General features: G+C 38.9%; 1 protein-coding gene across 3 annotated transcripts in view; it reads left to right on the forward strand.

Moving 5' to 3' along the window:
• The window catches only part of SLC6A11 (solute carrier family 6 member 11), a 1,657,595-nt gene that overhangs the window by 226,891 nt on the left and 1,406,371 nt on the right, over positions 1-24,333 (forward strand). The gene's annotated exons all lie outside the window — the stretch shown is intronic.

Here is a 24,333-nt window from a genome sequence, read left to right on the forward strand (position 1 = left end):
TACCTTTATTAAAATATGACAACTGGTTTTTCACATTAGTGATCTGTACTTGATTTAAGTTTTGGTTCACTTTTTTGTACTACAAAATTAACTCAGAAGTGCCATCAGAATTAATGTAATTTTCAAATATTAGTTCAAAAAATATAAAATGTTTGCATTAGTTTTAACTGTTGTCAGTGGTATGAATTTAGAAAACAAGCTGGGTACATTGAAGTGATTTGTAACCAGTCAAGGATAGCAAGTGTGATCCAGTTTTACAAAGTCACTGTATGTCTTTATAATTCTGATACAAGATTCAGTTTGCCCAATTTGACAAATGACATTAATGTAAATTGGTTGTATTCCTTGCCCACAAAGTGACCAGATCTGATCTCAGTATGTGCAGAGGAGAAAGGGGAGTGATTCAGCAGACTTGGGTGATAGGAAAAAGCATTTTGGGAAGCTGACATGGTTTCTCTCTAAGAAAATCACTGACCTAATCTGACAATAGTGCCACTGTTTGGAATTCCATTGATTTGAAGATCATTCAGCAATTCACATGTGCTGACTGTTTTAGCTCCAGCAAATGTGTCAGCTATATCCATCTATGTTCTCCTTGCACCTCCAGTTCTCCAGCCACCCAGATCATTAGCTTTATGTGTAACACAAACACCTACTTTTTCACTCACTACAATACTTGCTTAAAGGTAAATGACTCCCTTCTTTTACATAGAGGCATAGTACCCACTCCATAAGTTAAAAGCACCAAACCAAACTCCTTATCTCTCACCTTTCTGAATATTATCCCCTCTAATAAAAATAACTTTTATACCAACCTTTGCAGCTTTGCCTGACTACATTCTAGAAGGCTTATTCATGGCTCAATTGCTATATATTTCTTACTTTATTTATTCTACTCAAAATTCAAAATTTGATAGCCCAGCTTCCAAAAATAACAACACACTAATATACCTCATCTTCTTAAATCATATTCCATTACCTCTTCCCAAATATTCTCTATACCTCAAGAAATACCCCTAAACACCCAAGACTACAGCCCAAAAGCACACAATCCAGTTTTCAACACTTAGGCCATCGCCTTTCTGCAACCATCCCAAACTCATGACTCCTAAAACATTCCTTAGATTATATATTAATTTCACTGATTAGATGGGCCAGTATCAAATTAACCCAGGTCTCAGGCACCTCCTACTCAGCAAGCACACAAAATATTGCTATGCTAAATGCAAGCAGCATGCTAAACTACTTTGATGATTTTCAGTCCTACCATCATCTAATAACCCAGATAGTTTAGCTATCTATGTTTAATGAATTGAACTAGACACACCCATTCTTGATTTCAGCCTTCCCTATTTACAACCAGAAGTGGAGGTGGAATCTTTTTTCCTCATAAAGAAGTCTGTAATAATTGTTTCTCATCTACAAAGCACCTCCCAAATTGATCATGACCCCAAATGTTTAATTATCACCATTAACATTAATAGACAGTACTCTCTGAAAGTGTCATAGTCACTTACCCCCGATATGAAAATGTTAACATCTTTAGTATTTAACATTTTAGACTCTTGCTTCCCCTACAGGAACATCTTGACATTTTGGTAACTTCAGTATCAACATACTTAAACAAAGACCCACTGCAGAAGCCCAACATTTACTAGCAAACTTTTTACCTCTCTGAACTAGTCAGAGATATTACCTGTCCCAGCTTTTCTGCTATCAGTCAGTCCCTACTGGATCTGATTATTGTAAATGAATAAATCATTTCAGCTACATCAGCAACATCTCTGTCCTACCACCTTCCATCAGTGACTACAGCCCCATGTCCTTTAGCATTAAACCTCTTTTCTCCAAGCACACTCCCTGCCTAATCATCTTCCAACCCCAAAGCCAACAGAACTTCAGTAACCCCCATACACACATATCTCAGCATTTGCAATAGGATGACTTCCATGTAACAAACGACAACCTCACTACCTTTCTTCCAAGTTTCTAGGGCACATTTCCTACTAATCACTTGGCACTGTAAAGCATGTAGGAAGAAATGGTTTACTAAAGAACTTAAAACCCCATATAAAATCAGACACAAAGCCAGTATAACTTAGAATAACTCCCCTACTCAGATTAACCATAAGCACAATGTACAACAACAAAACATTGCTAAGAAATTTGCCAGAAGACACAAAGCTAGCCTCTTAACCACTTCTCAAAAAAGCATACCTCCAAAACCAGAAATTCTGAAGACTCCTCAAAAACATCAAAGTTAGAACCTCACCCAAAAACTTGTGTCAAAAAACTCTATCTACACCCAAAATGGGCCACTTTTCGTTCAATGCACTCTCCATTAATTTTCCAATCACCCAAGCCCTACCTATACCATAAACTGTGATACCCCATCTCAAAAACAAACTCTTACTGACTCATCTCCATTTTAAAGACATCAATAAGGCTGTAGACAAAATTATCGTAGGTGCTGTCCCAGGAAGTAATGGCCACTACCAACAGATCATATACATTTCTAAATATCACATTTTTTTCTCCACTTAAGAAGCTGTACACCACCTGTATTAAAAGATTAAGTCCTAACAATGGAAATATTCAAGGTTATACTCACCCCAGAGTTGACAAATCCCTCCTCAATGAATGATTTCAGACTAATTTAATTGCCACCTATCCTAAGAAAAATCTTAAAAAAATAGTCTCTGACTAATGTACACAATATGTTCAAACATTCATTTCATCCCTCCACCAACATGGCTTTTGGTCAGGGTATAGCACTATGACCCCAATCTATACTCTAACAAATGAAATCCTTCAGAATATGGGTATTGGAAACCTCAGTGATGCAATTTTCATTTACCTGACTGATGCCTTTGATACCATAGACCATTCTGTCTCCTGCCTATCTCCCTTCTACAGCTGAGTACTAGCCAACAGGTATTATAGCCATTCTAGGATCTCCCTATCAAATAGATCCATTTCTGTACACCTTTGCAATACATTCTCAGACACAGTCCTCTTCATGATCGTATTGATACTTGTGGGATGTCTATCGCCAATTCTTTTATCCTTATACAGCATCAAACTCCCTTCTGACCTCTCCTGCTTTATTCCTCCTGCTTTATGTAGATGACATGATAATCTAGATGCCTGGTCCCTCCACCTCCCCCATTGCAGATCTCATTAATCTGACATCTCACCCCCTAGTCAATGGCTTAACTAATATAATCTACTTCTGAACCCACACAAAAAAAACCTCTCTGAATATCAATATAATCCTAAAAAATGTCAGCATCTACAGGTACTTAGGACTCTGGCTACAGCTAGCCCTTGGCTTTCAGCATGACATCTAAGTAATCAAAAGCAAAGTGAGCAAACTATTGTTTTGGTCTAAAACATCCCACACTTCTAATCCCTCAGTGCAGAACTGCTGTAGACAGTGGAGTTCTCCTTCCACACCCAGAATCTTATTTTACCCTTATTGCCAACACTTCCAAAAAGAACATATCTCACCTACAAATCATCACCAACCATATTTGCAAATTCACAAACCTATCCCACAGGCAAGAACACCACTACCACTGTAACATCTTTGAAAAAGCTAATTGGCTTCCAATCCCAAAACAGTCACGCTGCTAATTGGCTTAGTGTTCTAGAGACTTACCGATATGGAATGTTAGAAAAAGAAACCTCATATAATCTCAGATCCCTTTAATCCTCCAGATCAACATTATCAGGAGATGTGATAAAAAAAAAAGTTATGTCCTTACCATAACATTCCATCTGTGTTGTTCATTTACATTCTTCCTCAACTATTGGGTTAGGATTCGATCCTCGGATCTGACTCGGCCATTAGTATAGTTTTTGGTAACCTAAAAGCTCTCAAGCTCCTCCTTACCCACAATTCATCAACCCCTAACATATCTCAGATCTTGTTTGATAAAATGACATAAATGAAATATTAATATAATATCCCTGACAGAAGAAGCCATTATCTGGAGCTCAAATTAAGGCACAGTGGTGCTCGACTATCATGACAAGGATGGGGGTTGGTGGGTGGGGAGTTGAGGAAGAATGAAAATGGACAACACAGATGTTACATTATGGTAAGTACATATCTTTTTTATCTGATGTTGTCAATTTTCATTCATTCCTCAGCTATTGGAACAGAGTCCCCAGCTACCTGGAATCCCAGGTGGACTCTAAGGAAGGATGTTCCTGAGCATGATTGAACCAAAATCTGCACTTCCACTCAAGACCATATGTAGTTTGTAATGAGTGATAAAGGTAAAAGGATTAGCCCAGCTGCACATATATCATCCGTGGAATGCCTAGATAAAAATACTGATGAAGTTGCCATGGATCTAGTTGAGTGGGCTCTTAAATATTTTGGTAATGAGATACCCAATTTATTGTAAACAAAATATATATGATTGATAAGCCATCTTGCCAAAGTTATTTTTGTAACTGATTTCCTATTTTAGATTCCGCAAAGGAAACAAATAGTTGATCAGATTTTCTGACTTCTTTTGTTGTATGTAAGAAATTTAATTGTCTGTGAACATGTAACAAATTCAACATGTACTCTGCTTTGTTTTCAAATTTTGGAAAAAAAAACAGACAGGTTAATGGACTGGTTGATGTTAGATTCTGACACCACCTTAGGAAAGAAAGACGGGTTGGTTTGTAATGTTACTCTATCCTTATAGAAAATAAAGTATGGAGGTTTAGAAGACAGTGCCTGACTCTCAGAAATTCTTCTAGCTGAGGTAATAGCCACTAGAAAAAATGTTTTCCAGGTCAGAAATTTAAGATCACATTTAGCTGCTGGCTTAAAGGAGAATGAATAAGGGCCTGTAGTACTAAGTTTAAGTCCCATGGTGGAGTTAGGGTCTTTGTAAGGTGGTATCAACAAAAGAGTACCTCTTAAGAAGACCTTACAAAGCTTTGATGAAGCAATGAAAGAATTCTTAAATCCAATATGGAAGTTAGAGATTGCTGTCAACTGACCCTTAGTGGTCGAGGAGCTAACTCCTTTGTTGAAAATTGTTGCTAATAACTCAGGGACACTTTGTACATGGGCTGAAGAAGGGTTAATACATCTTTGATGAGGAAACCAAAAAGTAGTGTAAAGTGCTTACCAGAACCAGTGAACCAGATAAAATAAATAAGCACTTGGTAGTCACTCTCCAATAATTTTATTAAATAACCAGTAGTTTAGTGCTTTCATCAAACACAGTTGACTTCCTTGGAACAATTTGCTCTTCTCAAACACCAGTTTAAATAAGCTTAAAACAACCATAATTGGTTAAAAAAACAATGAAAATCATTGAATTATCGTATATCATAAATATTAATTAGAATAAATGTCATCAGTAAAATATTCAATATAAAATTAGTTTTACATAAAGGATTCACTGTAGATTGTTTTAAAAAAACATAAAAAGATAGACATTTAAACTTGCCCTGCTTTTTTTTTTTTTTTTTTAATATCGGCAAGATGGTCAAATAATTGTTTAGACCTGGGGTAGGTTTGCAGCCAATCTTAACTGCCACAACAGCTCCTTTTATGTAAAACTAATTTTATATTGACGATTTTACTGATGGCATTTATTCTAATTAATATTTATGATATATGATAATTGAATAATTTTCATTGTTTTTTTAACCAATTATGGTTGTTTTAAGCTTATTTAAACTGGTGTTTGAGAAGAGCAAATTGTTCTGAGGAAGTCAACTGTGTTTGATGAAAGCGCTAAACTACTGGTTATTTAATAAATTATTGGAGAGTTACTACCAAGTGCTTATTTATTTTATTTGGTTCACATCTTTGATGAGCCCAAATAGATAACTCTTCCATTTACATGTGCAAAGTTTTCTGGTAGAATCTTTATGTGAAGACAAAAGAATATGACGGAAAGGGAACAAGAGCATAGGTTGTCTGGCTATTAATGGAAGTGGAGAAAACATGCTGACAGCTTTAGGTTTGATATATCTTAGTGAACTATGCCTCTCAGGTGAGACAGGAGACCTGGAGACAGAGCCGTAATCCAAGGTGGTTAAAGTAGATGATGCCAAAGAAAGGGGAACCAAATCTGTTGAGGCCAATAAGGTGCAATGAGGATGATTTTGCTCTTCTACCTGGGCAGGAATTTGGGGATTAAGAGAGTAGGGGGATAAGCATAAAGGAGACTAGGGTCCAATCATGGAATATAACATCCGTCGGTGATTCCCACAGAGGGGGGAATCAGGGCAAAGAAACTGTTGCACTTGATGTTTAGGGAAGAAGCAAAATGTTTGCAGCAAGGCTGGCCCTATTAATGGAAAATCATTTCTGTCACTCTCACATTGAGATACCACCTGTGTGGTAACAGAATGGACTGGCTGAATTTGTCTGCTATCACATTGGACTTCCCCAGAATATGTGTTGCTCTTAGAAAGTGGTTGGATGAGATTGCCCATTGCCACACTCTGAGTACTTCTTGACAGAAGGTGTAAGACCTGGTTCCCCTTTGTTTGTTGATGTAACAGACTTCCGAAATGTTGTCTGCCTGAATCACAATTGTCCCTAAAGGGAGAGTGTTCTGAAAGCCCTGAAAAGCTAAGAGCACTGCTCTCATCTCTCTAGGACACTGATATGCAAATTGGCCTTTTTGGGGGGACTAAGTGCCTTGGACTGTTTTTCCCAGGAAGTGCCCCCCAATCTGGCATGCATCTGTGGTCACTATGGCCTTGGGTTGAGGGAGAATGAAAGGATGGACTTTTAGGACCTTATCTGATCAAATCCACTACCAGAGGTATTTCTTGCGTGCTTCAGTGATCCTAACTTGAACTGACATTCATTCATAATGAATTGACCATTGTGTTGCTAGCATCCACTGAAGAATTCTCATATGAAATCTTGCCAGGGGTACTAAAATTATGGAAGCTGTAAAGGCTTGAAAAATCCTTCAGGTAGAAATTTTGTACTGCGAAGAATTTTCTCGACTGAAATCTTATTGTTTGGACTTTTGCTAGAGAAAGCAAAGCTGTTACAGGTTGTTGTTTGTCTTTCAGCTTTTCCTGGTTAGGAGTCGCCACAGCGGAACTCCGGTCCGCTAATGAATGGCAGTAGATTTTTATGTGCCGAGTTGCCAGCTCTGACACACAACCTTCAACTAAGGTACGCCCATTCATGCATGTCTTCACACAGAAGATGCTCTAGCTGAGAATCGAACAGGACAACGACTTACTGTGAGGCGACAATGCTACCACAGCACCACCACCGCAGTCTAAAATGCTATGTTGAAAACTGTTCCTATAAACTCCAGTATTTGAGACAGTTCTAACTGGGATTTGTTGTAGTTTATTGTGATACCTAGAAGGGAGCAAGTTTGGAGTACCTGATCTCTCACTCTTATGAGTAGATGCCTGATTGGGGCAGTGATGAACCACTCATCTAGATATGGAAATGCAGGGAATTCTTGTAGTCTCAAGTGGGTTGCTACCTCTGCCATCTGTTTGGTGAACACTCTGGGTGCTGTGGTGAGACCAAAGGGTAGGGCCTTGAACTGGTAATGACTGGCTCCCAGCCAGAAGCGTAAGTACCTTCTGGACTTTCTGTTCATTTTTATGTGATAGTATGCGTCTTGAAGATCTGTCAAGCACATCCCATCATCTTTGCCCAGAAAGGGCACAATGGACTGAACCATGACCTTCTGAAACTTTTTTTGTCTAACTGATTTGTTCAAGTTGCTGAGATCCAAAATTGATCTCCAGTCTCCTGTTTTCTTTGGCACTAAAAAGAACCTTGAGTATGTTCCGGATTCTATCTGGTTTAGAGGGACCTCTTGGATGACTTTTTTTCTAGCAGCTTTTGTATTTCTAGTACTGCTGCTTTATTGTGATTTGGTAGATCATCAGGAAATTTTCTTGATGATGGAGATGGAAGGGGAAAAGGGAATTGTATATCCTCTGGAAATGATCCCCTACACCCCGGTGTCTTTTGTAATATTTAGCCAAGCTCTCTGGTGCCGGGATAAATGACCCACAGTTGCCTCCAGAGGGGGAAAGTTGGGCCTCCTGTTAGGAGTGCTGATAAGGACCGTAAGAGAAGGAATCTCTACATTCTTGGTTTTGTGGGCCACCTTTGCCATGTGGGTGGAGTCTCCCATTTGAGTTCCCACCCCTTTGCATCTGGGAAAATTGTTTCAATATGGATTTTGGAGAGGACCCTGAGTTTTTTTGAACCACATTTTTCATCCTCCTTTTGGTTCCTAGACAAGGTCCTTTGAGGGGTTATAAAATGTTCTCCCACAGCAGAGAGAGTCTTTCCAACGTTTTTGCACCTGGAGTGTGTGTTCTTCACTTTGGGGCCAAATAAAAAAGTTCCATCAAAGGGGGCATTGATGAAAGAGGACTTGAAGGGATCCACAAAGTCGCACAAGTGCACCCAGGCATGTCTCCTAATAGTGATACCTCCACCCTCTGCCCTTGAGCTACCCTAAGCTGCATGAGAGATAATCTTCATGGATGAGTTAGAAATTGACTGTGGAGTCACCAACTGTGAGGCCACAGAAGTCTGAGTCTCAGCAGTAGTGGCCATGAAAGAGAGTTTGACAGTTCTTTAATCCTTAATAAAATCTCTTTGCAATCTATTAAAATGTGCTAAATAGTTTGGCGATTTAAGATGAAGGTCACTGAAGCATAGACAAGGTTCTCAAACCTGCCCAAATCCCTGTGCTCCCTGTTAGTGGGAATAGACAGTGGAACTTTGTTCTGCAAGTTCCTTCATAGTGTCTGCCGCCATGACCATAATATCCACAGGTACTCTCTTACTCCAAAATTCCAGAAACGGTCTCTCCCGCTGAAACAGAAAAAACTCTCTCCACCACCTCAAAAGCAGAATGCTCCAGTGAGAAAGAAGCTGATGGAGCTGAGAAAACATGCCTCCACCCCATCAGCTCCCTCTGCCCTGAAGACATTCTGCCCAAGGAAGAGGCTGGAGCAGAGCTGTCCAGTGCTGAGGCTCTGAGGAGCAGAGATACCTCAACTTTGGAGGTACTCTCTTACTCCAAAATTCCAGAAATGGTCTCTCCTGCTGAAACAGAAAAAAACTCTCTCCACCACCTCAAAAGCAGAATGCCCCAGCGAGAAAGAAGCTGATGGAGCTGAGAAAACATGCCTCCACCCCATCAGCTCCCTCTGCCCTGAAGGCATTCTGCCCAAGGAAGAGGCTGGAGCAGAGCTGTCCAGTGCTGAGGCTCTGAGGAGAAGAGATACCTCAACTTTGGAGTCAATAGCACCACCTCAAATCTGGCAGGAAACATTATGGCTCAAAGAGTCATCTAGATTCAAACTCGGCACTGGAGTGCTCAGAGAAAACCTTGGAGCTGAGGATAATGCTATCCTCAGATCTGACACAGATGGCTTGACAGACTATGATCACAAAAGGTCAAATTGGAGAAGGAGCTGACAGTGGAGTGGCAGTGTGGGCCAAAACTTCTTGACTCAAAGGGGTAGGAGCTGGAGGAACAACCATCTGAATTTTACACTGAGAAGAATCTACTCATCATCCTATCCACATCAGTTTAGGTCAGACTCCTGGATGAATGAGAGGAGACTAACGAGAGAGATTTTGGGTGCCATTTCTCCAAAAACGTAAATGGTAACCTGGACAGCACCAGGTCAATGATAGGTGAGTATCTGGTCTGAGGAAGAGGTGTCGGATCCAAAGCCGGCTTTGAAGCAGACATCTTTGGTTCCATCTTCTGTTTCTTCTCTGGAGATTCCATTGAAGAACAAGTAGAGGAACCAAATGGTCCCAGGGACCATTTTGAAGACTCCTTAAATTTCGATTTGGATGTTTGAGCCCAGAAATTGCTTAAGAAAAGGTAGTAGGCAATAATACCTTCAGAATAAGTTTGTTCTTGTGGTCAGCAAATGCACAGGGATTAAAGTTCTTACAAACTGAGCAATCCACATTTAAATGCTCTGGGCCCAAGTAGTATACACACAGAATATGTGTGTCTGAAATAGGCAGCTTATGACCACATTGTTTGCATTTTTTAAATCCTGAAGGACCTTTCTCTGACATTTTATTAAAGGAAAAACTAGCAAAAAAAGGATTTTTTTTTAACTGGAACAGAAGGGTAATGAGGAAAAAAGTACCAACTTTGGTACTGAGAAATTCACTAAAAAGGATGCAAAAAGGTAAAAAAATAAAATAAACAATACAAGCGATGGTAAACTAGAATATACTATGTATATAAAGAGGGTTAAATAGAGAAAAAAACTAATAAAGATTCACTTAATTGACTGAAAACTTAAGAGCTCTTGATGACCATGTCTATTTTGTAAAAGAGGCAAATGAGATCTGAGGTATGTTAGGGGTTGGTACATTGTAGGTAGGGAGGAGCTCAAGAGCTTTTAGGTTGCAATAAGCTATAGTAATGACTGAGTTGGATCTGAGGACTGGATTTGAACCCGATAGTTGAGGAACAAATGAAAATTGACAATATCAGATGGAATAGTTGAATGTGGACATAATGGTATTAAGAAAAGTAAGAAAGAAAATAAGAAAAATTGAAAGTAAAAGAAAGATATTTGAAATGTGAGTGACAGTGATGACGAGACATATTTTAGAGAAGGAAGGGAAAGTGAAGATAATATGAATAGTGTGTGAAGAGTAGATGAGTTACAGCATCGAACCTAAAACCACCAAAGCTGAAAACCTTGAAGACTGAGAACAATGATTTTTTTTCCCTGGGAAAAAATCGCTGTTCCAGTAGAAAATGCGAAACACACAAACACTAAAAACTATTTCTAATGTCGGGGGCTTCATCCCCCACACCCCCCAACATGGGGGCTGTGCCCCCCACCCCCCTACTTAAATATGGCAACTCTGAGATCACACCACCGTGGAGGAAATAGCGAAGCTGTGGAAATGGCCCACTGAATTCTTTCCCTGGGAAAAAACTCGATGTTCCGCGGCTTCGATATTGTCAGTCTTTGAAATTTCAAGTTCAAGGTTTTGGTGTTCGGACTTTTCAGCATTCAATGTTTAGATATACATCCATTTTTGCTGAGAAGTTGTTGGTCATAGAAGAGAGAGAGAGAGAGAAAGAGACCAAAATGTACAAAAGATAAATTTATGGTCTCAGGGACTGACAGTAATTATTAATAGTTCTGTGCAACAACTGTACAAATGGTTGGTGTCCGTCATGAATAGGAGATAATTTAATATGTGGAAACTTGAAGTATGGCTGATAGGTTTAATTAAACTAAGAACAATAGTTGACACAACAATAATGAAAGTTAATGGGTAGTAGAGGCAAAGATCTTTTGGCAACAGTTGAGAGAGAAACGGGTAGGAAAATGGAGTGGGAAGAATTTAGAGTTACATATCATCATAACAAAAGTATTTTGAAGTATGGGGGATATTAAGAATACTACAAGAGTATGATAATCATACATAAAAGCATGCAGGGCCCACAACTAGTACAGCTGCTAACAGAGCCAAGAACTCCAGAGGCAAGGGAAGAAAATCTAATAAGTAAAATCTCCAAGACATTACTTGGTGGCAAAGAGAAGTTGATACTGAGATCAGGGCCTGGCAAGAGATGACAGGAGAGGAATTAACTAAGGAAAAATGGGGGAAAAGATGCACGACTATTAATGAGGTAAAAAAATCAAAAAAGTATAGACTATTTGCCTGAAAGTGTCTCCACCAATAGTTTTAGGTAGATTAAATAGGAGGATTCATGCAGTGATTCAGTGCTGCTGGAGATGTGAACATGAACAAAGAGGGGAATAGAAACATATCATCTGGGGCTGTGATAAGCTTTTTGAACTACTCCATAAGTTAATAGACAAGATTCTAGGATATCAGTACAGGTTGAGGGAAACAGAATATTGTTTGCACAGGACAGACCAACATCAGGAGGAGAGACATGTATGTCAGTGCTTTGATCTTGCTTCTAATAGTGACAAAAAAGCCATTTATTTATTTATTTATTTTACATTTGTTAACCGGGATGGTCCGACTGGATACATGTCCTTTTTCAGCGGTGGCCCGGGGAGAAAAGCTCCAACAGAGTTACACTGATAATTAGGTACAGTAAATGAGCTGAAAGAACTTAACAAAAACTTAGGCTATTTACATACAAGTACAAGACGGCCATTACTATTTCTGAGATTACTACAAATGTAACATTAATAACATATTAGCAAGGACGGTAGGCAGTATAATGACATAGAGTTAGACAGGATACATATTTCTTTATCACAGTATACAAAGCACTTATCATCTTAGCTAGTTGTTTATGTTTTAGTTAATGGCACAGAGCTAGTCTGGGTTTGAGCAAGGACATAGCCAGTGTGACTTGAAGTGGAGTTTTAGACTATTTTTGAATGGACTTAGAGAAGTTGCAAGCGTGATGTTATTTGGGAGAGAGTTCTATATTTTACCAGTGGTGTTGGCAAATAGCGCGTCACCACCTAGGTTGAGAGATTTAGTTGTTTGGACAAGGAGTCTGTTTGCTGAGCGAAGGCAGCTTAGATTGGAGTAGGGAGTCATTAAGTTTTTTAGTGCTGGGGTATTCTCAGGTTGGTTAAGGATTTTGAAGGCCTGTATGAGTTGGGACTGGTGAAGAAGGTGTGGGAATTCTATCCATCCAAGCTTTTTCAGGTTAGTACAGTGGTGTGTTCTGTAGGGAAGGCCTGTAACGAACCTGGCAATGTGATTATAGCAGGATGAGAGCTTGGCCAGATCAGATTTGTTAAGGTGAGTGAGGACAGGAGAGGCATATAGTAGGGTAGAGAGAAGGTGTGATCAGGCTGTGGCTGCCCTGGCATTCGGGGTAAGGAAGGCTTTAATTCTATATAGGGTCCCAAGTTTCTTGTTGACTGACTTAATGGCTTGGTTGATATGTATATCAAATCTGAGTTTATTGTCAATGTTTACTCCTAATAGCTTTGTATAGGTGTCTGGGGAGATGATGGTCCCATTATTGGATTTTATAGTGAAGTTTTCAGTCGGAGATCTATTGGTTGGGTAGAAGAGAAGTAACTTGGTTTTGTTTGGATTTAAGATCAGGAGATGGTTGGCAAGCCAGTTTTCGACTTTGGTGAAGCTATGTTGGGTGGTAGTTAGTAATTTTGCAAGAGAGGCATTGGAACATATTATAGTCGAGTCATCTGCATATTGAACGCAGGTGGCTTCAGGGATGAGTGTTTGGATGTCGTTTATGAAGACTGAAAAGAGGAGAGGTCCTAATATGGAACCTTGAGGAACTCCTATGGTATTTGGTAGTAGGCAGGAGAGCTTGTTTTGCCACACTACTGCTTGTTGTCTCCCAGTGAGGTAAGCTTGAAACCAGTCAAGGGCTGGAGTATCTAGATACAGGGTTTTTAAAGTATATAGAAGTAACTGATGGTTTACCATATCGAAGGCTTTCGATAGGTCCAGGAAGAGAGCGGAGGATTTTTTTTATTATTCTGGTTAAGATTAATGTTTTCAGTAAAAGAGAGGAGGGCAGTGGTTGTACTATGATGGGGTCTGAATCCATGTTGAGAGTCTGTGAGTAGTTTATTTTGGGTTAGATAGAGCATTAGTTGGTTGTGCATGCACTTTTCCATAATTTTGGCAAGTGGTGATAGTATGGCTATAGGTCTATAGTTGGATAGTTCTGTGGATGAACCTCCTTTGTGAAGTGGAATAACATAGGATATTTTCCAAATTAAGGGGATTGAGGCCTCGGTTATGGTTCTGTTAATTAGGATTGAGATAGGGTAGGCTATGACATCTGCAGCAATTTGCAGGTATTCAGCCGGCAGAAGATCGGCTGAAAGGGTGGTTGGCCATGACATGCTCATGTAAAAATGTCCAAGAACTAAGGCTCGTGGAGGTAGTCAGCCTAATATATGAGGTTAGAGACTGTGAGAGGCAAACACTTGTAATGGTAAATTGCATGCGAAGAAATGGAACCACTGGAATCAGAGCATAGAAATATAGGGAAAATCGAGAAGAGGTGAGCAAGGAGGTTTAAGGGGATATGCACAACAATGTTAGGGCAAAGAACAAATAAAGTTGTAGTATGAGGACTCACAGTTCCCCAAGAATGAGAGAAGGTAAAGGGGAGAGAATGAAGGCGGGGTATGAATCACACAGTCATTAAGTCTAAAATAATAGAAAATATGATGCATAAGAGTACACAAAAGAGGCAAAAAGCATGAAATATACTGCATAAGGGCTAAATGTGGCTCTGAGTCAGAGATGACCTCAGTGTATTCAAAATTAAAATACAAGAGATGGAACTGCATAAAAGAGGTAAATGGGTCATATACCAGTGGAAGGCAGAAGTGCACCTGCATGGCGGCTGCAGTAAATGAATGCTAGAAATTATGTGAATAAAGCGGAAAAAAGATATTTTTGGGAAGGGGTGCAGGACAGGCTTTTTGTTCTAATTGAGTTAGTTCTCTGAAGTCTGTGTTTCTGAAACGTGGACATTTTTGTCTGAAAAGTGCCTAACTGTCTATGCTCATTTTTTGTGTCTCCATGCTCCATCTGCGACCTTAGCTACATATGTTGGGGACCTTCATGGAGTACAATATATGTATATTTTAAATCCTGTTGCATCTTTACATTCATGTTTCCTGTTTACAAGTCCTTGCTTTCTGTTATGCATTCTGTGTATAGTCTTTCTTGTATTTTCTGATTTGACTGTGGCCTGGGATGTATACCTTCTGTACCCTATCCTGGTTGTATGTAACTCTTGAAGTGATTTACTACCACAGTTGCTATGAAATCTATATTCACTTTTGGCCTTGAATGTGCCCCGTGTTTCATTTATATGAACAACTCTGGTTCATTACCTGAGATGAACTTCATTTACTTTGTGTGGTTCAGGATGAATGTCTTCAGTTCTTTGATTTGGAGGTAACTAGCATGTACTACATGATTTTTCTGATTGTATTTCTGACATCAGTCACTTCTCACTTCTGTTTTGAAATGTGCACCTTCCTTTATATTTCTGGAAATTATGTTTATACATGTTACTGACCAAGGATGTGCATCTTCTTTCAATTGCATGGAGTAATGTTTATGGACATCATTGGCCAAGGATGTGTGCCTTCATTTCAATGTCCTAGAATTGTGTTTACGGACATTACTTATCCATGGTGTGTGACTTCCTTTCAGTTAACTGTGTTATTTTCCAAATTTTGTGACTTAATTTATTTTGACAAGAGTTTATGTTTTATATGCTATTATTTGTTTGAGTCATGCTGCTTATCCATTTTTTTTTTTGGGGGGGGGGGGGGTAGGTGAGAAATTCAGTGTAATGGGTGTGTTTCCAGACCTGCCATTTTCCGATTCCTTTATCCTAACTGTGAGATTGCCATTTGGGTGTATCCTTATTTTGCAGAATTCTACCTGTTCTTGTAGGGCTTGCCATCATTAATGTACATTTTCCACTGCTTCCTCTGATGAATACTATTAGTGGGCTTTTTGTGCATGTTACATTGTACAGTTTATCTTTTTTTACAGTATCATACAGTAGATTATTTCTCATAGTTGCACATGGTCAGCTGTGTATACTAACTGCGTATGCTCTATGCTTTACAATTCTACTCTCTCTCTCAAATCTCTCTCATCTAGCTATTTCATATCTCAGATCTCTTCCATCTAACTATTTCATATCTCAGATCTCTCCCATCTAACTATTTTATATCTCAGATCTCTCCCATCTAACTATTTCATATCTCAGATCTCTCCCATCTAATTATTTCATATCTCAGATCTCTCCCATCTAACTATTTCATATCTCAGATCTCTCCCATCTAACTATTTTATATCTCAGATCTCTCCCATCTAACTATTTCATATCTCAGATCTCTCCCATCTAGCTATTTCATATCTCAGATCTCTCCCATCTAACTATTTTATATCTCAGATCTCTCCCATCTAGCTATTTCATATCTCAGATCTCTCCCATCTAACTATTTCATATCTCAGATCTCTCCCATCTAGCTATTTCATATCTCAGATCTCTCCCATCTAACTATTTCATATCTCAGATCTCTCCCATCTAACTATTTCATATCTCAGATCTCTCCCATCTAACTATTTCATATCTCAGATCTCTCCCATCTAACTATTTCATATCTCAGATCTCTCCCATCTAGCTATTTCATATCTCAGATCTCTCCCATCTAACTATTTCATATCTCAGATCTCTCCCATCTAGCTATTTCATATCTCAGATCTCTCCCATCTAACTATTTCATATCTCAGATCTCTCCCATCTAACTATTCATATCTCAGATTTCTCCCATCTAACTATTTCATATCTTAGATCTCTCCCATCTAATTATTTCTTATGACACCAATTTTCTTGTACTTTTTGCTTCTTCTTTTGGCTGCAGGATGATCAAATTCTACTCTGGTTGTGCGGCTACAGTAGAACTAATTTAACCGTGCATACAGGATTTAACCACATATTCGTATGATTATATCATCAGTAGAAGAGCCTGTGAAATACAAAACAACAAAAACCCACTAAAATTAGTTTTGTGGCATGTGTGACCCAATTAATTATGTATACTAACTCCCAAATTATACAAACAAGAAAAAAAGTGGATGGTATTATGCTAAAATGAATCCCTTTACTCTGCGCTTCTTGGAGCATTTGATCACTAGCTGTACTTAGCAAATAGCATCTTAAATAAGTGGGACTCAGTCATTGAGGATTTTCTGATCAATCCGATGACAAAATAATAGTGTGTATCATGCACACTGACTTGATATGCAAGCTCTGAAGGTGTTCTTGCTGTTGTACACCCCACCTTATTGGATAAAGTACTGGCAAACTCACCAACCACAAATCCACCTGATCCTTCTTTGATTAAGACTATAACAGCATGCATGTGCACACACATCCACATTCCTCTGTCTTGCAGATATTACAGTCACTAGAATGGCACTCTTACCTTTGCTGGTGCCACCAGTACTGAGACATTGTTTAGTTCAATGTAGTTTGTCCTATTAGGAATCAACTGGCTACACTTTGACCTTTATTTTTTTCAAAATCACTTGAAGCTTTAATGTGAGGAGTATAACTGAAAGTGAAATATATAGCAAGAGAAAGATGCTTTAGAAATTGTGCTGTACAACTTAAAAAGATAAGTGTATAAAGTACAAGACTGTAGGCACCTAGAAGAAGAGAAAGTCTAAGATATAAGCTTCAGTTTTTGTAGTGTGTCATGCTGTTGGAATTGAGAGTTTGAATGGGGGAGCTGAGAGTTTGAATGTTTTAAAATTTGTTATACTGTTGAAAATAGTGTTTACAGAAAAACAGTAGGAGGAAGAGGAGAATGTTGGCTGTCAGTGGTGTGTATATTCTGTGAAAGACTTTCAGTACTACTAGAATATTGACAATGATGCCTCTTTTGCAGCTGGAGATTATAATTCAGTGCAGTACACACACTATACAATTGCCAAGTTAATGACACAAATGTTTAATCAATGTGTTGAACTCTACTTAAGATGATGTTCCTTTGGTTGGAATGTTCTGAGTAGTGAAATGAAATGAAAGTGTGCATTAAGGCTGTCCTATGAATATGAATATTGCATTATTTGAATTATAGCCAGGTGGACTTGCTTAGCTTTGCAGTTTATTTATTTTCATTTTTAATTATGACTGATTATTTATTACTATTTCACTTTTCAGAAAATCTATCCATGTATATTTGGCTGTCAGCTGACTGGTGTTTCCTCATTATTTGCATCTTAGCGTCTTAGAGCAGAGAAACACATGCACAGATTTTAGAATAAAGCTAATGGCAGATATGTAATTTAGCATTGTGATACCTTACTGTAATACATCATATTTTATTGAATGTGGAAACAGACATTTAACTTATCTAGTTTTTACTTTAGAGTACATATAATGTTATATCTATCAGTCATACTCTCCCTTCATTTGAATCTGTTCACTACCTTTCCCATGTCCTCTTGAAAATCTCCATGCATTCTATATCTACCACCAGTTCTAGTTCTGCTAGCCCATTTTATGGGTCTACTGCCCTATCTGTGAAGAAATTCTTTCACATTTCCAGAAATGTGTCCCCTGCATTCTGTTGCCTGCACAACCCCCTTCTCCTCCCTCTTCAGGATGAACCCCTTCCTATTTATCCGACATTATCTTGTGTTTCAATGTCATATTCAGCATGTCTAGTCTGGTCTGTAATTTCATCTACTATAGTCATTGTTCATTTCTTGACCTTTAGCAACTTTGCTCTGATCTTTTTTCCAGGAATCAGACATTCCTGTGCTTCTATGACCACTAGAACTGCAGCTAGTTCAAAAACTGTGACCTGGCCTCTGCCTAGTTGAGCTGATGTGTTACTTCTGAAAGGTACACCCAGTATTCTGTCTGCTAAAGTTTCTTCCCTCTCACTATTTACCCTACTGATCCATTTCACTGCTCTGTTTTCCTGAAGTGTTGTCATCAGTTGCAAATCTGCCAGCTTACACTGTACAACAGCGCTGCAGTGGACAAAGAATGCTACTTTGCATTTGTCTGCATTGACATTTAAGTAATCCCATTTGGCAGAGATTTCTGTATCTTCATTAGACTCTTCTTCACTTCTTGCTCTGCTGTGCTTATCATCTTGACGTCATTAAGAAATTGAATATATTAACTCATCCCTCAGTTATGTCTAAAATGAACATGCTGAAGAGAATTGGAAGTTGGGCCATCCACTGTCGTACAACATTACCCATTTCCCCTTATTCAAGATATCATTTCTGTCACCACAGTCCTCTGTGTTTTACTCTTCAGTTGTGCAAAATTCAGTTCTCTAATCTCAGCCCTAATGCTAGTATCTTCAGTTCTGAGAGATGGCAGAGTGGACTGGAGTGGACTCAGGAGCTTTCTGGAAGCACAGGTAGACTGCTATCAGTATTCCTGTGCCAAATTCTTCTGTAAACCGATCATAAAAATGGGTCAAGTTGATTAACACCTCCTTCTTGACCCATAGAATGATGTCTTCTATGAATACAACCTGCCTTTCCCCTTGGATTATCTTCTTTGCTTACCTGTTAGTACTGCTAACAAGTATATAGTTCCATGAATTTATTCTGTTCCACCCTTGTACAAGAATACAACTTCTGTCGTCTTCCATTTCTCAGGCACACCTGCATTTGGCAGTTAGCCTGATGGAGAGTGTTGGCAGATACCTACTAGCACACAGGTTAGATTCTTGTGTATCCTAGGCAGCAGCCTGTATGGTCCATGGACTTTATCCTCCCTTATGCCATCACTTTTCCTCTTTCTATCTATACATACTGATTTCTGTCCACTACTGTCTGTACTCTGTCCTGCATTTATCTCAACATGGTAGCCCTCCTGTCCCCTTTCCTCATGAAAACTGAGATAATTTAATTGTTTTTGGTCTCCATGGATCTTAAGCTACTGGCCCAGCCCCAGTGCTGCACATCAGTGATGGGTCTACACCCCTCTACCGCTGGACTGTTCTATTATTTGCTGGGGTGTCATGGATCCTAAGGTTGTCCTGGTGGCTTGTCTGTCTGAGCTTTCAGCCTGTTTATTTATTTATTTATGTTTGCATGCTCTACCCATTTTAACTTTCCATGGCCTCCGATGCTTATCGACTATTTCCAAAGACAACTCCCCTGTATGGACCACACCTCCACTTAGGGAGCATCATCGCTGAAAACCCTCCCTCAAAGCAAAGCATGGCCATCCCTCCTTGCCACTCGTTAGTTGCCTAAGCTGCTAATTAAACCTGGTGAGGCTGGGCTGTAGTAGGGACTTTATCCCTCTATGCTACTGCAGCTGCCTAAAAATAAGGTAATTTTAATCAGGGATTCTGATTTTTCCAGTTTTCTGGGAAAATATTAGCAAATCCCAAATAGTTTATATGACTGTTGGAAAACAAGGAATTTGGCATATCAAGCTAGTTGTGCATTTACAAAAACCTATATTTGTTCTGTTATTTATTTATTACAGTTTTCTTTGAGTATTTTTCACCTATTTTGGCAAACATATATATGCTACCATTGGGAGTGGGTGTGCATCAGGGTTCAGCTCGAGCCCACTGCTGTTCATACCACTGATTGACTAAGTTAGCAAACAGGTCAGAGGAGAGAAATCAACAACGTTGCTGTATATAGGTGATGTGGCATTACAGGCAGACTCTGAGCAAGAACTTCAGCAAAGCGTGGAAGAATGGAATGCAAAACTGAAGGTACATGGAATAAAACTTGACTACAGATACAATAGTTGTAATGACAGCAAATGGGGAAAATCAGACAAAGCTGAGAATTGAGATAGTAGGGAAAACAGATGAACAGGTTAACAGCTTCAAGTATCTGGGAGGGGTGGTTGAGGAGAAGGGAAGTCTGAATGAGGAGGTCAAAGCTAGAATCAGAGGGGCTGCAGCCAACAGGCACAGAGTATCAGGGGTAATGTCTGATAAAAGAATGCCAAATAAGCTAAAACGTAAGGTGAACAAAACAGTGATGTGACCAGTACTACTGTACAGTACAGAAACCTAGGCAGTAAAGGCAGAAGAGTTGAGGAAGCTTGAGGTATTGGAGTTGAAGTGCCTGAGATGGGTGTTAGGATGCACACTGTGATACAGGCAAAGAATCAATGATATCAGGGCAAAAGGCAAAGTAGCTCTAACTGTAGAGAAGGTTAAAGAAAGTAGATTTTGGTGGTTTGGGCATATTTGCAGAAAAGTAGAAGACAATCTAGTGAAGAAGATTTAGGACAGACAGCATTAAGGCAAAAGAAAATGAGAAAGTCCGGCAAAGTGGTGAATGGATTGTGTGAGAAGACCTGCAACAGTCTTCTGGTAAGACTGCTGAAAAAAGTAAAAGAGTGGCACTAAATCAAGAGAGATGGTGACAGATGACATGAACCCCCCCCCACACACACACACACACACACACACACACGCACAGGCACACACTAGACAACTGCAATGAAGTCATGGTCATGAGGTGACTGGAAGTTACATTTAAAATTGCTTGCATTTTTGCAGTGTTCTGTTATCTGCCTCCAGTCCCTATTTTTTACTCGACAGGATCTGTAATTCTCTCCCTCCATTCTTCTATATGCATAAACATAAGCATATTCATTAGGCAGAGACCCTCACTAACACTCTTCAAGAGAAACCTTGACGAGTGGATGGGTAACAGAAAATACACCCCTGGGATCACTTCATTGGCTCTGCTTTACAGAGGATCAGTTAATTAATCAATGGGGTGGTGAAAGCCGACACACTCTGGCTAGGCTTATAAATGCCCTCGGGCAGATAGCCTAGTACCTACCTATGAACCTATGAACCTATAATAAGTCTTTGTTCTTCTTCTTGACTCCTTCTATCAGCTATATTTTGAAGTCCACCTTTGTTGTCGCTAGCTTTATCTTTCTGCTTGTGTCTCTCTGCTGTGCCTTCTCAGCCTCTTCACCCATTCCTTCTACCGTTAGTGTGCCCTGTTTTTGTCCATAATCATTAGCATTAGATTCTGATTTAAGCGTGATAGCTTTCTTCTCTATTTTTTCCTCTACCTTTATCTGCTTAGTTTCTTTATTGCATCTCTTGCCTCCGGACCTGTAGCTTATATTTGGCACTTTATTTCCAGCATAGCAAAATCCAGTACCTAAATTCACACCCCATAATCTTTGTTTTTGTAATATTATCCTGTTCTATGATTTCTGTGTTAATAACACTGTAATGTTAATGTTGTGATGATCTATGTATATGATTGCAACACACAAAATAAAAAATGCTCTTAAGCAACCATAGTGCAGATGGCTGTCAGCAGCGATTTGCGCAAAAACCAAGACGTAGATATGTGATGTATCAATTTTCTACATCTCGTTGTTATGTTATTGTACTTGTGTTTATATTGTTAATGTTGTTTTTTACAAATATACTTGGTTTTTCTCCAAGCTTAGCCTGAGAATGGTCTAGTGTGATCAACACTCTATAAATGTTATAATAAGTAATTAAATAAATAAATAAGCCAGTCTCTGTCATCTCTTGTTAGTATCTGTGATGTAATAACATGCGTGTTTGAATATGTATGTGGCATGCATAATATTGGCTGATGAGGTCAAATCACAGTAATTCCTCTAACCTCAAAAGTTGTGGGATATGATTCAGAAAAAAGAAACTCATTATCATGACTTATTTCCAGTTCTTGTGGAAGCACCTGTTTGCATTTCAGTATTGTTTTTGCTGTAATGGGTCTAGTACAGGAGGCTGCCCTAGTTCCTTGGAATTGTTGGTCTGTGTATCTCAGAGGAAGGTTAGTTGCTTACTGCAATGCATTATTTCCAAAACACAGCCGCAGCCTTGGTAGACCCTATTCTCACCTGTTAAACATTTTTCAGCTTCAAGACTTTGCCGGATCATGTACATATGCAAGTCTAGCTGTACCTGTACAAATGCAGGCTTATAGGTATGCATTTGTCTATATGATATGCACATAGTGTCCAAATTACATATGGTCAAAATTCAGATATGCATCTAAAACTGCCAGTAGATAACAGGATTATTGTTTGTAAACATTAGTGCTTCATATAGATAACAGGATTATTGTTTGTAAACATTATGGTGAGAAATGACAGGGCTTTCAATCTGGATAGAAGGCCTGATCATTGGAATATTAATGACATATCAAAGGCTAGTTGTTCTCAGCACTCAGAATCATGCAACCAACTCTAGCTATGCACGCAGCCTTGTTTGCATTACTGGTCTTTAAAAATGCTGGGTGTGGTGCATAGTTTCATAATTGTGAGTTGTAATGTTTTTCTGATAGGTCTTTGACTCACATCTGGGTCTTTTTATTTAATCTTACATACCAGCCTTAACTCACACGTATCATTACCTTGAATCTCAGCTTTATTTGTAAAAGGAGCTTGTTGCTGAATAGTCTTTATAATTTCATCTAGGATTCGTGGATGTTGACTAAAACACATTAAACAATAGGAAAGCGTAAGGAAAACTGAACAAAAAGACAGTGAATGACTGCATCTACAGAGAGTCTACACTTTGTCACAGTTACATTAAAAAAGTTATGGAGGGATCTTTGAAATCAGTGCAGACATCTTTGCATCAGAAGGTCTGTACTAAATATAAATATAACATGAAATAATGTGTCCCAGTAAAGTACATGCGTATCCATGCAGCTTTTTCAATCAGCAAATCACATTAAAAAATAAACACTCAACTACCCTTTGCAAAAATGTGCCCATCTTAGAGATCTGTTAGTAGTGCCATGTGGTGAGTGTTGAAGATATATATTTAGCATTATTCAACATGTGCTTCAGCCTTACAATATTCAAGTAATCATCTGAAATTGTTTTCAGGGAAAGTCTGCATGAAATTAATTTAACGTTAGATAATCTGAAGTCTCTGCATGCCATAAAATAATGCCTAGTGAAATAAATACAAAGCCATAACAACAACATCAATACAAAAATATCATTCAGTCAAATTCATGGTACCGCTGAAACCTCAAAACAGTGCTTTTGTGGCAGAAGAAAATGCAGCATCTACAGTTCTACAAGCAAGATGAGTAGCCAGCTCTGCGAAACCTAACGCATCAACTGAATGTGACAGATCAGGAAGACCAATTCTGTTTAATGTGGCAGAAATGAAGAGGATTGCCTCCGTAAGAATATTCAGACTTCTTAAAATATAAATGTGGAGTTGTCAGGTACACTAATTCCACTTGACAAGAGATTGATTCCATTTTGCCATCTGAACAGATCAGTGATATTTTTATCATAAAAATGTCTATATTCCAGATAACACACCTACGCGCACCTACGTGCACACACACACACACACACACACACACACACACACACACACACACACACACACACACACACACACACACACGCATTCACTCACTCACTCACTCACTCACTCACTCACTCACTCACTCACTCACTCAAAGATCTTTGCTGCAGCAAATATCCAGTGTTTTGATTTACTTCTGCACTATCTGGCAAAGCGGTCTTGACCACATATTGCAAGGCCTTTTAGTGACTCCCTGAATTGTGGCTGACAAAAATATAATGCAAATGTAATTCTTTTCTGCGTTATGAACACCTTGGTGATATTTCCATAATTAAATTATTGAAGGTTTTAACTTAAGCAATTCTAAAGAAATGTTTAATTTTCAAAGATTATTTTATGCTGATTTTATTGCATGAGCAAAACTGAAGTGAGAAAACTGATGCAAGTGGTAAGAGTTGTCCCTCTGGACTGACGGATATGAAGACATTTATCCTGATATTTGATAAGGAG

This window comes from Protopterus annectens, chromosome 7.part0 (genome assembly GCF_019279795.1).
Source record: "Protopterus annectens isolate FY-2018-M chromosome 7.part0, PAN1.0, whole genome shotgun sequence".
Taxonomy (NCBI): domain Eukaryota; kingdom Metazoa; phylum Chordata; order Ceratodontiformes; family Protopteridae; genus Protopterus; species Protopterus annectens.